Raw genomic sequence first — 14,934 nt, 5'->3', positions numbered from 1 at the left:
GAGAGGGGGATGGAGAAAGAGCCCCAGGAGGAACAGGACAGAAAAAAACCACTAACACACACTTTTAAAACTAGTGACAAACTATAGGGGGTTTCTCACCTCAAAGTAAGTGAGAATGCCATTTCTTAACAAAAATATCTTCCAAAAAAAAAATTGCAGTGTTGCTCCTGTTCTGTTTATCAGAATCACCCAATGCTGTTTCCAGTTTGGAGTCCTTCATATTTAAACTTAACAACATCGTTGAAATTAAGTAAAATTCTTCCTTTCCACTGCCAATTTTTTTTACCTGTACCTAGTAATATAAATGCTCAAAAAATACTTGTTATTGACTGACTAACTCTGATTCTTGGCACTGTGGGATTTGAACAGAAATGCCCCAACACTTCCTCAAGTGTATCCAGGGTTACTGGTCCGGCGAAGGCTGCCCCAGGTCAGTTCTGCTGAGAGCCAAATTCCCTCCAGGTAGAGATTTGTGCCTTTTGCTCCTTTCCAACCCTTCCTTGTCCCTCTGAAATCCCTCTCAGTGGTGCTCTGAGCTTCATTTCAGGGTGTGAGTGAGCAGATTCTCTGACATCTGCTTCCTGAATGTGAGTCTGGTGCCTCATTTCCATCTCCAGCAGTCTAAAATTAGATGACATCACTGGGAAGACATTCATCCCAAGAAAAACCATCCATCCAGCAACATGGACTCAACTCCAGCTACCGTTCTTAGAAACAGCATCCATCCTGGATGAAAGGAGGGGAGGGGCGAGGATCGCCCTGGGAGCTAGAGCACGTAAGTGGTTCAGGGTACCACCCTTCCCCAGAAGGGAGCTTGGGACCTTTGTCACGAGGAAGTTCCCTTCCACCTTCACAGGGCCCGAGTCCTGTTCAAATTTGGGTTTAGAGAACTTAATGTTCACAACAGAGCAAAATACAAAATCTGAACCTGAGTTAGTACCTTCTCTCTAATTAGAAACTGCAAGAAAGCAGCCCATTGTAACACCATTAGAAACATCCTTTCTCTGACCCACATGAACAATACATACAGATGTGTGTGTCTATATCCATGTGCAGCTCTAGCGATAGATATAAACATACATCAACTGACTAAAGAAACCAGTCTCATATGCTTTTTTCTCTCTAATCAAGATGCATTTTTTTTTGGACCCTGCCTTCAATTCCAATTAAGGGATGCTTTTAGACCTTTTATAGAGGAACAACTATATTTAACATCACCATTCCCTCTAAATAGTAATTGGATTTTACAAGGTATGAAGCTTTTAAAGGTACCTTGAGTCTCCAAACCTTCTCTCTGACACTCCTGAGCCAAGTTGGCTGAGCTCGAAGTACAAATGCCCCAGCAGGAGCTTCCCAGGAACCAAAGAACCTGCATTCTACTTCTGAGGGTGGAAACCAGAACCATGCACAGAGGCTTTTGGCTCATTTGCACCTCCAAGGGAGTAAGCAATGCCTTTAAAAAAAAAAAAGTAATTTGAGGTAATTGGCTCACTGACTTTTTTAAGAATTCAGAATTAGGTTTTAAACATGATGACTGTAAAGAAGAGGGAGGAAAAATATGCATTCAGAAACATGTTTTATATATATATATTATATATATATTCTGTTGGAAATATATATATATATTCTGTTGGAAAAAACATCAGCTAGAAAAAAAGGACTTTTGCAGTATCCATTGAGATTAAGCATGTTTTTCATCTCAGTCTGCTTTTATGGCAACAAATCAAAATTTTCCCAATGTCACAAAACAGTGATGCCAACTTCAAATAAGTCAGAATGAAACACTAATATGTCAACAGGATGTGTTAAAAATAATAGTAATAACCCTTCAGGCATCCTCTTCTCCTGGAATGAATGAGCCTGCCCTTATTACAGCCTAGACATCTGCTAGCACGCTCATCATTTTCCTCCACATGGTATTCAAAACTGATGGACAAAAAGCATCAAAACAGGTTTACTGGAGCCTCGGAAGATGGCAGAGTAGGAAGTACCAGGGATCTGTCTCTCCACCTAGACAATTGCACTGGCAGACTCTGTCGGAACTATTTTGGAATTCTGGAATTTATTGATGTCTTGCAACTTCCAGAGGAAGGTTTAGACAGTAATATGTGGTTAGTTTCTGCCAATTTCAGCTCTTAGTTCACCAGCAGTGCCCAGCCCCACTCCAGCCCCATGGCAGGCAGCTATGCACCTGTTTCTGCAACGGTTGGCATGAAGTGTGTGTGAGTCAGAGTGGACAATAATGACCTTGTCCTGCAAAAATCGGGTATCTAGGTTCTAATCACTGATTGCTGCTTCTGATCATGGAGGTGCAGACACAGAAGCAGGTGGCCATTTTTACATTCCCCCCAGTCATTGTTGCAAACTCCTCCCCCTGCAGTTGAAGTGACTTCCAGGGGATTTAAAAGGCTGGCATACTTTTTCCCCATTCAGTTTTCTCTTTTTCCCCTTTAGGAAACTGGCATTCAAGAATAGGTCATTCAAAAGCAACTGCATATACAGAGGAAACTCACTGTGCATGGCCAGGGAAAGGTTTAGGCTAGAAAAGACCCAAGAAGACCTTGAGTTTATACATCAGGCTGATCCTTAGCACAGAGCCCACAACAATCAAAAAATAAACTGAAAAAGAAAGACCAAAAACCTCCAGAAAATTCTGGGGAAGAGAAAGTATTTAACTGACTTCCAGACTTACCACATTATTAGATTTAAATGTCCAGTTTTCAACAAAAAATCAAAAGGCATACCAAGAAAAAAAAAGGAAATTATGGTCCACTCAAAGGAAAAAAATAAACCATCAGAAACTGTTTCAGAGAGAGGTGCCTAGTGGCTCAGTTAGTTAAGCATCCGACTCTTGGTTTCAGCTCAGGTCATGACCTCAGGGTCATGAAATTGAGCCCTGCTTCAGGCTCTGTGCTCAGTGCAGTCTCCTTGAGATTCTCTCTCCTCGCCCTCTGCCCTTCCCCCACACCACTCATGCATGGGTGCATGTGCACTCTCTCTCTCTCTCTCTCTCTCTAAAATAAATAAAACCTAAAAAACAAAGAAACCATTTCAGAGAAAGACCAGATGACTCACCAAGCAGACAAAGATTTAAAACAACTATCTTAGAGAACTACAGGAAAGTGTGGAGAGAATTAAGAAAATGATGTATGAACAAAATGCAAATATTAATAGAAATAGAAAATCTACAAAGAAATGAAAAAGAAATTCTAGAAAGCCTAGAGCTGAAAAGTACAATAACTGAAGTGAAAAACTCACTAGAGGTATTCAAAGGCAGAGTGAGTAGGCAGAAGAAAGAATCAGTGAACTTAGAACAATTGAAATTATTGAGTCTGAGGAGCAGAAAGAGAAAGGATTGGAGAAAAGTAAACAGAACATAAGGGACCTGTGGGACACCATCAAGTAGACCAACATATTCATTGCAGGAGTCCCAGAAGGAGATGAGAGAGAAAAGGGTAGAGAGATTATTTGAAAATAATGACCAAAAACTTCCCAAGTTTCATTAAAGACATGAATACAAAATCAAGAATTTCAGTAAATTCCAAGTAGGATAAATCAAAGAGACCCACATCAAGACATACTATAATCAAACTATCAAAAGACAAAAACAAAATGAAAATCTTGAAAGCAGCAAGAGAGAAGCAACTCATCATATACAAGGCATACTGTATAAGATTATGAGCAGATTTCTCATCAGAAATTTTGGAGGTAGAAGACAGTGAGCCAATGTTTTCCAAGTGCTAAAAGGAAAAAAAAAAAAAAAGTCAACCAAGAATCTTATCTGGCAAAACTTTCCTTCAAAAGTGAGGGAGAAATTAAGACATTCACACATAACTCCCCAAAGCTGAAAGAGTTTGGTACCACTAAGTCTGTCCTGCAAGAAATACTAAAGGTAGTTCATCAGGTTGAAATCAAAGGACACTAGACAATAACTCGAAGTCATATGAAGAAATAAAGATTTTAGTAGAGGTAAATACATGGGCAATGATAAAAACTAGTATTGTTGTAACAATGATTTGTAACTTCAGTTTTTGTTTTCTATGTGATTTAAGACACTAACATATTAAACAAATTATTAGTTTGTGTTTTTGGACACAATGTATAGAGATGTGACTTATGACATCAATAACTCAAAGGGTTGGGATGGATCTTAGAGGAGCAGAGCTTTTGTATGTTATTGAAATTAAGCTGGTATAAATTCAAGTTAGAGTGCTATAACTTTAGGATGTTAACTATACTCCCCACTGTAACCACAAAGAACCTACTTATAGAATATACACAAAAGGAAATGATAAGAGAATTAAAATGTTTCACTATAAAAAAATCAACTAAGAAGACAAAAATGCAGGGGTGGAGGACAAAAAAGTGATAAGGCATACAGAAAGCAAATAGCAAAATGACAAAAGTCTCTCCTTATTACTAACTACTTTAAATGTAAATGGGTTAAACTCTCTAATCAAAAGGCAGAGATTGGCAGAATGAATGAAAAAAGCAAGATCCAGCTGTATGCTATCTATAAGAGACTCATTTTAGGTCTAAAGACACAAACAGGTTGGAACTGAAAGGATGGAAAAAGATATTCCATGCAGATAATAACCTAAAGAGAGCAGAGATAGCGATACTAACATGACACATAATAGACTTTAAATCAAAAAAGGTGACGAGAAACAGTGAAAGACATTATATATCAATAGAAATTTCAGTACAGTGAAACAATGCAACAGTTATTTACACACTAGTAACAGACCATCAAAATATTTGAAGAAAAAATGGACAGAATCAAAGGGAGAAACAAACAGTTTTACAGTAACCATTGGAGATTTCAATGCCTCACTCACAATAATGGACAGAACAACCAGACAGAAGTAAGGAAACAGAGGACTTACATAATACAGCAAACCAACTATATCTAACAGACATGTGCACAACCCTCCACCCAAGAGCAACACAAACATTCTTCTCAGGTGCACATGGGACATTCTCCCGGATAGGTCATATGTTAAGCCACAAAATAAGTCTCAATAGGGTTAGACATTATACAAAGTCTTTTCTCCAACCACAATAAGATGAACTTAAAAATCAATAACAGAGAGACAACTGGAAAATCCACAGATTTGTGCAAATTAAACAACACACTCTTAATCAACAAATGTGGGGGGGGAGGATAGAAACCTCACAAGGTTAGAAATAGAATTACCATATGATGCAGCAATTCCACTTCTGGATGTGCACCCAAAAGAATTGAAAGCAGGGTCTCGAAGAGTTGTTTGCACACCGTGTTCCTAGCAGCATTTTTCACGAGAGCCAAAAGATGGTAGCCACTCAAGTGTCCACCAACAGATGAGTGGATAAACAAAATATGGTACATACATACAATGGAATATTTTCAACCTTAAAAAGGAAGGAAATTCTGACACATACTATAACATGAATGAACCTTGAGGATATTATGCTAAGCGAAATAAGTCAGTCACAAAAAAACAAATACTGTATGATTCCATTTATCAGAAGTACATAGAGTCATCAAATGCACACAGACAGTAAGTAGGATGGTGATTGCCAAAGTCTGGGGGAGAAGGAGTGGGGAGTTATTGTTTAATGGGTGTAGAGTTTCAGTCTGGTTGCATGACAATCTGAATGTATTTAATTCCACTGAACAGCACATTTAAAAACAGGTAAGATGGTTAAATTTTTGTTATATGTACTTTATCACAATAAAAAAAAAACGGTGTTGACCAAACTCACAGAGCTTATGAACCTAATTCCATATTCTCCCACAATGCCATTTTCTCCTCATCTACATTTAGTCTTATGCTGGATTTCATTACCTAGAAGTATTGCACCTGGAAGACATTCCCCCCTCCCATTTTACCAAGGTCCATTCTCTGTGGAATGTGTTGTTCAGGGGCTAAGAGAACTGGCTCTTGGAGCTGGGTTGCCTTGGTTTGAATCCCAGCTCTGCAACTCACTAGCTGGGTGATGTTAAGTAATTTATTTATCTTCTCTGTGTCCTCAATTTTCCTATTTGTAAAATGGAGATCATAACAGCCCTTATCTAAGAGAGTAGTTATAAGGATTAAATGTTGAACTGTATGAATTCCCAGCCCATGTTAGGTGCTCCATTGTGACCATCATTCCATTAAAACAGGCATTTTCTAGGAAACCAATCAGGCCCCATGGATTCTATATTCTTTTGTTTTCCACTGTACTCACCTTTGTTTCCTAGTCTTTTAAGTGGTCTCCCTTCTCCAGTCTTGGATCCTTCCAACCCATTTTCCATCTCCAAGCTAAGGGAATTTTTCTGAAAGACACATCTGACCATGCCTCTCCCCTGCCTAAAGATCTAGCCCCTGCCATCTCCCTGAACACTCTTGTTATTTTGCAAGGCTTCACCTACACTCCAGTTGCACTGAACTGCTTGTGGTTCCCTGAGTTTGCTTTTGTCATTTCATACTGCGGTGTTTTGTCCACACAGCTCCCCCTCCTGGGAAGTCCTTCCATGCTTGGTCCACCTGGAAAACCCATTCATCTTTTCAAGCACAGCTTTACAGTCACTTTTCTGTGAAGTGTTTCCTTGGCCACTTGGCATTGGATCACAGCAGCCATAACACTTGAGTGCACTTACTTGTCTCCATCTGACAGGAGCTGATGCTTATTCCACTTCATGTTGCCAGCACCCAGCATGATCCTGGTTCAGGACAGACAAACAATATGGAATGAATGGACCTACTGTGCACCAGCAGGCAAGGAGAAGTAAATCATGATACGTCTGCTCTCAAGGAACTTGGAGTTATTAAGGTTAGAGGTAATGCCAGCCAATAGTTCAGGAGAAACTCCAACCAATGTGCAGTTAAATGTTTCATAAGGGGTGCAGATGAAGTCTCACTTTCAAAATGAGGTCATCACTTGCAGAGATTTTAGAAATATTAAAAGAGCAGCCAGTATCTATTGAGCACACCAACTGCCTGTCAAGGACCATGATAATTGTGTTAAAGGCATTATGTCATTTAAGCCTCATTAATTGATTAAATCATCAGGTTGAGCAGGTAGAAATCAGATACTTATATTGCACATAATTGAGTTTATACCAGGAAGTTCCCAGTTACTCCATTCATTTTCTGCTTGTGTAAATATGTGTCAATTTGTATTTATTGACCCTGTCACAGAAAGAATGCAAAGAGGCGGGAAAAAATAGTTAAAATAATCTTTGATCCCTCAACAAAACAATGGTTTCAAAAACTAAGCTTTAAATAAATAAAACAGGAGGAAAAAGAATCTTAACTCCAAACATTTATTTACTTATCAGAGGCAAGCACAGACCATATAGCATTTTACCATAAACTATGGAACAGAGATATGAAGTCAGAGAAATCTCTGCCACAAGGAGAGAGGGGAATTCCACTCCTTCTCGCCCGTGGAATGTGGGAAGGAGAGAGATGGGTCAAGAGGTGAGTCATGGATGCTGGTGAACTCACCAACTTCTAGGATGAAACCTGGAGGCAGAGGGCCAAAGTCTTTAGATGGGTTTTAAAGAATACTGTGCCTAGTGGTCCATTTCCCTGAACATAGCTTGAGGAAAGTTGCAGCCTTAGGAAAAGCCCTATATTTTGCCAGACAACACACCTTAAATGGATAGAATGGGAAGGCAGCGCTGAGCAGGGCAGCCATAATTTCCCAACCATGAAGGGGATCTGGAAGTTCTGTGTGCCTCAGAGAAGTTCCCAGGGGGATCCTGGACAGAAAGACCGCAGAAGATGAGCCTTGGGGTCAATGAAAAATGGCCCAGACCATAGTCTTCAGCATTGGGCACTCATGCAAATTTTCAGAGTTCCACGGGACCGACCCAGCACATCTGAGTGGACATTATGCAGTGATCCAGGTAGAGGACAAGGCCAGCCACCCAACAGAGGAATCAGTCAGGACACAAGAGTCAGCAAAAGGTCCTGCACTCACATACACATAAAATGACCCCTCACTTCCCCAGGGCCATCAGATTTGTAACACCCTCACTGTAAGTTGGCCCAAATCTTTTGGGGGACAAGTAAGGGGAGAGAGACAAAATCTGAATGACTGCTCACTTTCCAAAAAGGATTAGTCCATTCATTCTACAAATACTAAGTTCCTACCCCATGTAAATCAATGCCACAGACACTGGAAATACAGCAGTGAACCACATAGGCAAAAATCCTGCACTCACAGATCTTGCATTCTATTAGATAAGACATACATATCATGGAGCACCTGGTGGCTCAGTCAGTTAAGCATGACTCCTGATTTCAGCTCAGGTCATGATCTCAGGGTTGTGAGATCGAGCCCCATGTTGGGCTCCATGCTGGGCATGGAGCCTGCTTAAAATGCTCTCCCTTCTCTCCCTCTGACCCTCCCCTCCCAGCTCATTCTTTCTCTCTCTCTCTCTCAAAAAAAGAATACAAATAAACAGGACAATACATCCTATAACAGAGGGGCATGCTGAACTTAAATGCTAAAGAATAGCTTGAGGAGTGTGTTGTTGCTGTTTCACGTAGAGTGATCAAGAAAGACCTCAATGGTAAGGTGGAAAATGAGGAGAGATCTGATATTGTAAGTAGTGAGCCACAAGAATGCTTGAGAGAAGAAGGCTCTGGATAGAGGGGACAGCAGGTGCAAAGCTCCTCCACTAGGAATATGTTATGGGTATTTAAAAAAAAATCAAGGAGGCCAGTTGTGTCTAGAACAAACAGGGCAGGAAAAACAGTGGTCAGAAAAGAGCAAGGGGCCAAATTATATAGGCCTTATGAGCTTTCATAAGAACTTTGGCTTTTATTCTGAGAGAAAAGTGAAGCAATTGATAGGTTTTGAGCAGAGGAATGACATGATCTGACTTGTATTGTGAACGGATCACCTCTTGGCTAAGGAACAAAGAGGTTATAACTTCCTAACTAATAGAAGGGAAGGAATGGGGGGAAAAACAGATAAAGAAAGATGGTAAATATGTAATAAAGTGATTGATATGATTAAATGCACATCTCAGTAATCATAAACAGTATGAATGGACTAAACTCAGGAAGGAAGGATAAAATAATTCAGCTGCATGTTATTTAAAAGACATATGTCTTAAACATAAGGACACGGAAATTTGAAAATAAAAGATGAAAAAAAGACAAAAGAAGAAAATGTTAACCAAAAAAAGATTGACGAAACTGACTTCAAAACTAAAAGCTGCACTAAAGATTAAGAAAACCATAGACGATTAAAGATTCTGTTCATCAGTAAGATATTCAAACTCTGGTGCCCTCAGTGCTTTGCAGATGCATGGAATCCCCTAGAGGAGTAAACATCCATGCTAAGGCTCAGGGAACCCCATCAATGACATTACAAGGGAGATGACCGATGCACTGTAGAAGACAGCCAGGAATATAAGGAAAGGGACAAAGATTATTGACTAAAAACATCCAACTATCATGGCTCTTCATAGGCGATATCCAAAACTAAAGATACAGTAAGGTCGAAAGTAAAAAGATGCCACTTACAATAGCACCTAAAAATATAAGAATGTAGGAACAATTCTAGCAAAAGTTGGACAAGTTCTGGATGGGATAAATTGCAAGACTTTAATGGAAGGTTTTTTCTAAAACTTAATGATTGCAGAAATACCCCATATTCTTGAATAGGAAGACAACATTTTAAATATCAGTTGTCCCCCAAATTATCTATAAAGTCAATGCAACCCACAACCAAAATCCAAGCAGATTTTTTTAATAAGTTGACAGCTGATTCTCAAACTTACATGGAAGTGTTAAAGATCAAAGAAGAGGCAAAACACAACTGAAGAAGAAGCTGAAGCCAACAGGCTTGTGTCAAGGTGTATTATTAACCTGAGTAACTAATACAGTAGGGAATCAGTCAGAGTAGTCAAGTAAATGAATAGAAAATCCTAGAGAGTCTAGAGATAGATCCACATCTATGTGAAACTTACTGTAAGACCAAGTTGGCATTGCCTATCAGGAGAAAAAAAGAGGTGTACTTTTCAAAGAATGGTGCAGAGACGACTGGTATCCATGTGGGAAAAAAAAATCAAATTGGATACTCACACCACATCATACATAAAAATCAACTCCAAGTGGACTAAAAAAAAAAATTCCAGGTGATTATGAGAGGAAAACTATAAAACTTTCAGAAGACAGCATATATGAATACCTCTGGGACTTGAGGATAAATAAGGATTTCTTAAAATATAAAACTCACAAATAGAAGCATAAAATATTTAAAATTCAGCTACGTTAAAATTAAGGACTTCTATTTTTTATGTGACTGAAATTTTCTGTAACAAAATATTTTTAATGTAAGAACTTCTACTAAATAAAAAACACAATAAAGATAGCAAAAAATGCCATGAATTCAATGAAACCTTTAATTTAGTTAAATTATAAAGGATTAATATACAAAATACATAAAGAGCTTTCCTGAACCAATTAATAAAAACACAAACAATCCAAGAGAAAATGAGTAAAAAGAGTTATGTCAGAAAGAGAAAATGCTAGTGGACCATAGCATATGTTCAACTCCATTAGTTTCATTAGGCATTAGGGAAATGATGATTAAAACCACAATGAGAAACCTTCTCATGGCCATCCAACTGGTGAAAATTGAAAAGTTGAACAATATCAGCTGTTGGTGAGGATACAATGCAACTGACCGACTCTAAATCCACTCTTGGTAGAAGAGAAAATTACTGTAAACACATTGGTAGACAGTTTGGCATCCCCTAATAAAGTTAAACATGTATGTATCCTGTGACCCACACATTCATCTGCCATGACCATATACTGAGTAATCCTTACACATATACATCAGATCGTTCTCAACAGCAACTGTTTACAGCAAGGCTTTTTTACTTTTCTGTAAAGGGCCAAATGGTAAATATTTTATTCTTCGTAGTGCATCCAGCAACTATTCAACCCTGCCAGAGTAGCAGCAAACCAGTCATTAGATAATACGTAAACATATGAACACAGCTGCATTCCAATTGAATGTTTTTGATGGACACTGATTTTTTTTAAGAATTTGTTTATTTATTTGAGAGAGAGAGCACATGCACGAGAAAGAGCACAAGTGGGGTGAAGGGCAGAGGGAGAAGCAGACTCCCCACTGAGCAGGGAGCCCCATGTGGGACTCCATCCCATGACTTTAGGATCATGACCTGAGCCAAAGGCAGATGCTTAACTGACTGAGCCACACAGGCACCCGACGCTGAATTTTTAATTTTGTATATTCATGTGCCATGAAATATTATACTTCTTTTGATTTTTTCTTGCTATTTAAAAATAAAAAACTCTTTTTATGTTGAAGGCCCTACAGAATCAGGTGGATTTGACCCACAGGATAAATTTTTCCCTGCCTTTGGTTTATAATGTAAAAAAACTTCAAAAAAGGAAAAGAAAAAGAGAAATACAGGTGTCCATCAACAGACAAATAGCAGAATACATTGCAACATATACGCAACAGATGGGGAAATACCTCTGTGGAAGGAAGGAGAGGAGACTGGAAGGAGTCGGGAGGAGCCAGACTGCAGTGAAGGAATGGGTCAGAAGTCTGGGTGGAGGCATCCCAGAATGCCATGCAGGCGTGAAAAGGGGCTTCAGGGAGTCCTTGAGCCAGAGTTGGCCCACAAAGGCCCTGTCTCCCAGCACAGTTCTACCTTGGTACCCTTACCTGAGGTCTATCCTTGGTGTGGGCAGTGAGTCATTGCTGGTGAGCAGCATGTGGGAAGTGTCCTTGGCACTAACACTCTTGAATTTCAGACCCCACCAGCAAAACCCTGGGTCCGTTATGTTCCCGGCAGAAAGACACCCAAGGCACTGTCATGGCTGCCGTTAACACACAAAGCACACATCCCACTTACGTGAAGTTCTAAAACAGGTGAAACTAAACACTGTTTGGTTTGTCCATTTACACATGGGGACTGAAACACAAAGACAGACAAAAGAAGGATCAATGTAAACTCAGGATAGTGATTTGCCCCCACTCCGGGCAGGGGGTGGTGAGTAAGTGGGGAATTACTCAGCATTAAGGCCACTGGACTGGATGGAGGGCACATGGGTATACATTTTATTCTTAGTCACTAACTGCACACGGATGTTTTATTTATTCTTTTGTATGTATGGCATGTTGCCCAATAATTTTTATCGAAAAATATATTTCTCATATCGAAGTAGTGGCGTGTGTAAATATTCAACCATTCCGCAAGGATAAAGCCTCTCCACTTGGCTGCTGTCAGCTTTATAGATCATGAATGTCAAGCCACCTAGCTCGATAACTCAGAGCTCTTTCCCTCCCTGCCCTCCTGGAAGTCTTCAGCACCAGTCTGCATCTGGTCAAGTTCTTCTAGAAGATGGTTCCTCTGTTTTTACTGAAGTCAGTCAATGGAATTACATCACTGCTGTTCAAAGGGATCTGGAAGAGCAGTCTGCCCTACTTTTTCTTTCCTCTCATTTCTGGAGAAGGGGCAGCACAAAGGTTCATTCATTTCTGCCCCTTTCCTGATCAGTACTCACAGGTGAGAGGGAACCCGTCAACAACAGACCAGCCTCTACCGGTAAAATGCTCCATCCACATCACTCTAAAATTCAGGAACATATCCTGTACTCACACCGTGCTTTATATTCCCCACCAGCTTAGTTCATTGTAATTATCACTAAGTGGCTCTGCATTGGAGTAGTAGTTAAGACTCTTGGCTTAAAAGAGGATTTGAGATAGAAACTTGATAACGTCGAGGAGAAATTTTCCATTCCTACTTCATTATTATTCTTTGGTAATTGAATTTAAATTTTAACAAATGCCATTTTGGTGACTCTTGATATTTTTCTTTGGACCTATGGATATATATTATAGTAAAATTTTTCTAACATCAAATCATTATTGCATTCCAGGAATATTGTAAATTGGGTCTTGAATTCATCTTAATTTAACAGAATGCTGGTCTCAATTTGCTAGTGTTACATTCTGGACTTCTTGCCTATTTTCGTAACTCAAATTGGACTATAATTTTTTGTGGGTAGAGGGAGTGGGTCATGTCCATTCTGTTACCAGAGTTATTAACAAATGAATAAGGGAAATTTCCATGTATTTCCTTTCTCTGTTTCTTATACATTCAAACAAATCTAACCAATAAAACCGTCTACCCAGGTAGACGGTTTTTTTTTTTCTAATGATAATAAAAATGTTTATTTTTTAAACCACTGAATTTTGGGGTCATTTGTCATGCAACAATCCAAAAATGGAACATTGAGTAAATGAGCTCATTAAACAGTGATAAATAATAAGGAAAACAACAACAAAAATGTAGCAGGAAAATAGATAACAAAAATGTGAGGTCAGTTTTCAGTTTTTACTATGATGATCATGGTAGGCACACCATATAATATAATTGATGCAAGTGATTATAGAGGTCCCACAATATGGGGTGAGCAGTTGGTGATCCAGGAGAGCCAATCGTGTAGTTCTATGCCAAAGGTCTGCATGCTTGAGACCCAGGAAAGAGCCAGTGTTTCAGTTCAAGTCGATAGTTTGAAAAATAAACTTGTCTGCACTTCTTTTTCCCCTTACTCTGCTGGTATCAGTAAGTAATTTCTTCTTTAAGTATAAATTTTGGCATCTCTGGAAATCAGTCCTCGGTTATTTTATCTTTCAAAATTTTCCACTTCTAATGTAAATTTTTATGGCTATATTTTCCTTAAAATTAGTCTATATTTTAAGATGTTCAAATTTATTTCCTTAATTACACCGAAAAATTCTCTATATTTTTTTATTTCTCTCTTCACAAAAAAAAAAATTAAAGAGAGATTAGATTAATTTCTTTATAACCTCTATTGTTTATTGACTTTTAATTGTTAATCTGGGGCTAATATTATTCTTTCCTCCTGCTTCCATGAGATTTAATCTGAATCTGCCTTTCCTCTCCTAACCTGGATTCCATCTTTGATAGCTTCCCTCATCCTCAAACCCAACAGTTACTCTGTTTTTGAGCCATTATTCTCCCCCCATTACTGCTCTCGTGGTGCCTCTACAGCAGTTATGGGGGACTCTCATTTTTACTGTTTTCTAGGATGTTTGAAATCACAAATTTAGGTTCTGTATTTTTTTGAGTGGATTTCAGTTATTTCCCATGTGATTGAAGTTTGCAATCACAGAAAAATGAACTATATAATTTCCCCCCTTTGAAATGTATTAAGACTTTCTTTGTGATCTAATTGCATTTTATAGTTGTTCAATGCACTCTTACCAAAGGGCACTCAACTATGAGTAATGTACAAATTTCAATTTGGTCTACTTAATTAAACTTAGTAATGTTGTTATCCAGATTCTCTGTATTCTCACCTAGCTAGAGCTGCTTGATCTTTCAGAGGTGTAAGAAACTATGGCAAAGTCTTTCTCCTCTGCTGACCTTTCTAATTTTTCTTCTTGATTACCTTACACAAAAATATCTTGTCGTGTATGTCAATGACATGCTACTCATCACAGGTATATTCTGACCCTTATGTCCATAGGGTGCCCTGTACTTTTTGTCAAAATAAAATGATCTCCATCAATTTTAAATGCTTTTGTACTTTTAATTCTTAATTACATAGTCCTAATATAGGAGGCTTTTATTCAAGATTTTTGCTTTTTGACTTCTTTGTTTACCTGAACAATTTAAGATTTATTAACTCAAGATTTTTCTTTTAATCTTCCCATTTTTCTTTTTTTTTCTTTTTTCCTTTCTTTTGATAGTCTTTTCCGAATAACATATAATAATATTTTGTTTGCTATCTTTTTATCCCAGACTAAGATTAATGTTCTGTTTGGCTATCTTAATGTTCTTATGTGTGCTGTCATGGATAATATGTTTGATCTTAATTATGTTCATCTTGTTTCATGCTTTTGGGATTTGAGAGAATTTTTTATTGTTGTTTTTGT

The sequence above is a fragment of the Leptonychotes weddellii genome, chromosome 9, assembly GCF_054177405.1.
Source record: "Leptonychotes weddellii isolate Sample4059 chromosome 9, ASM5417740v2, whole genome shotgun sequence".
In the NCBI taxonomy this organism is placed as follows: Eukaryota; Metazoa; Chordata; class Mammalia; order Carnivora; family Phocidae; genus Leptonychotes; species Leptonychotes weddellii.
Note: the sequence above shows the minus strand (reverse complement) of the source record.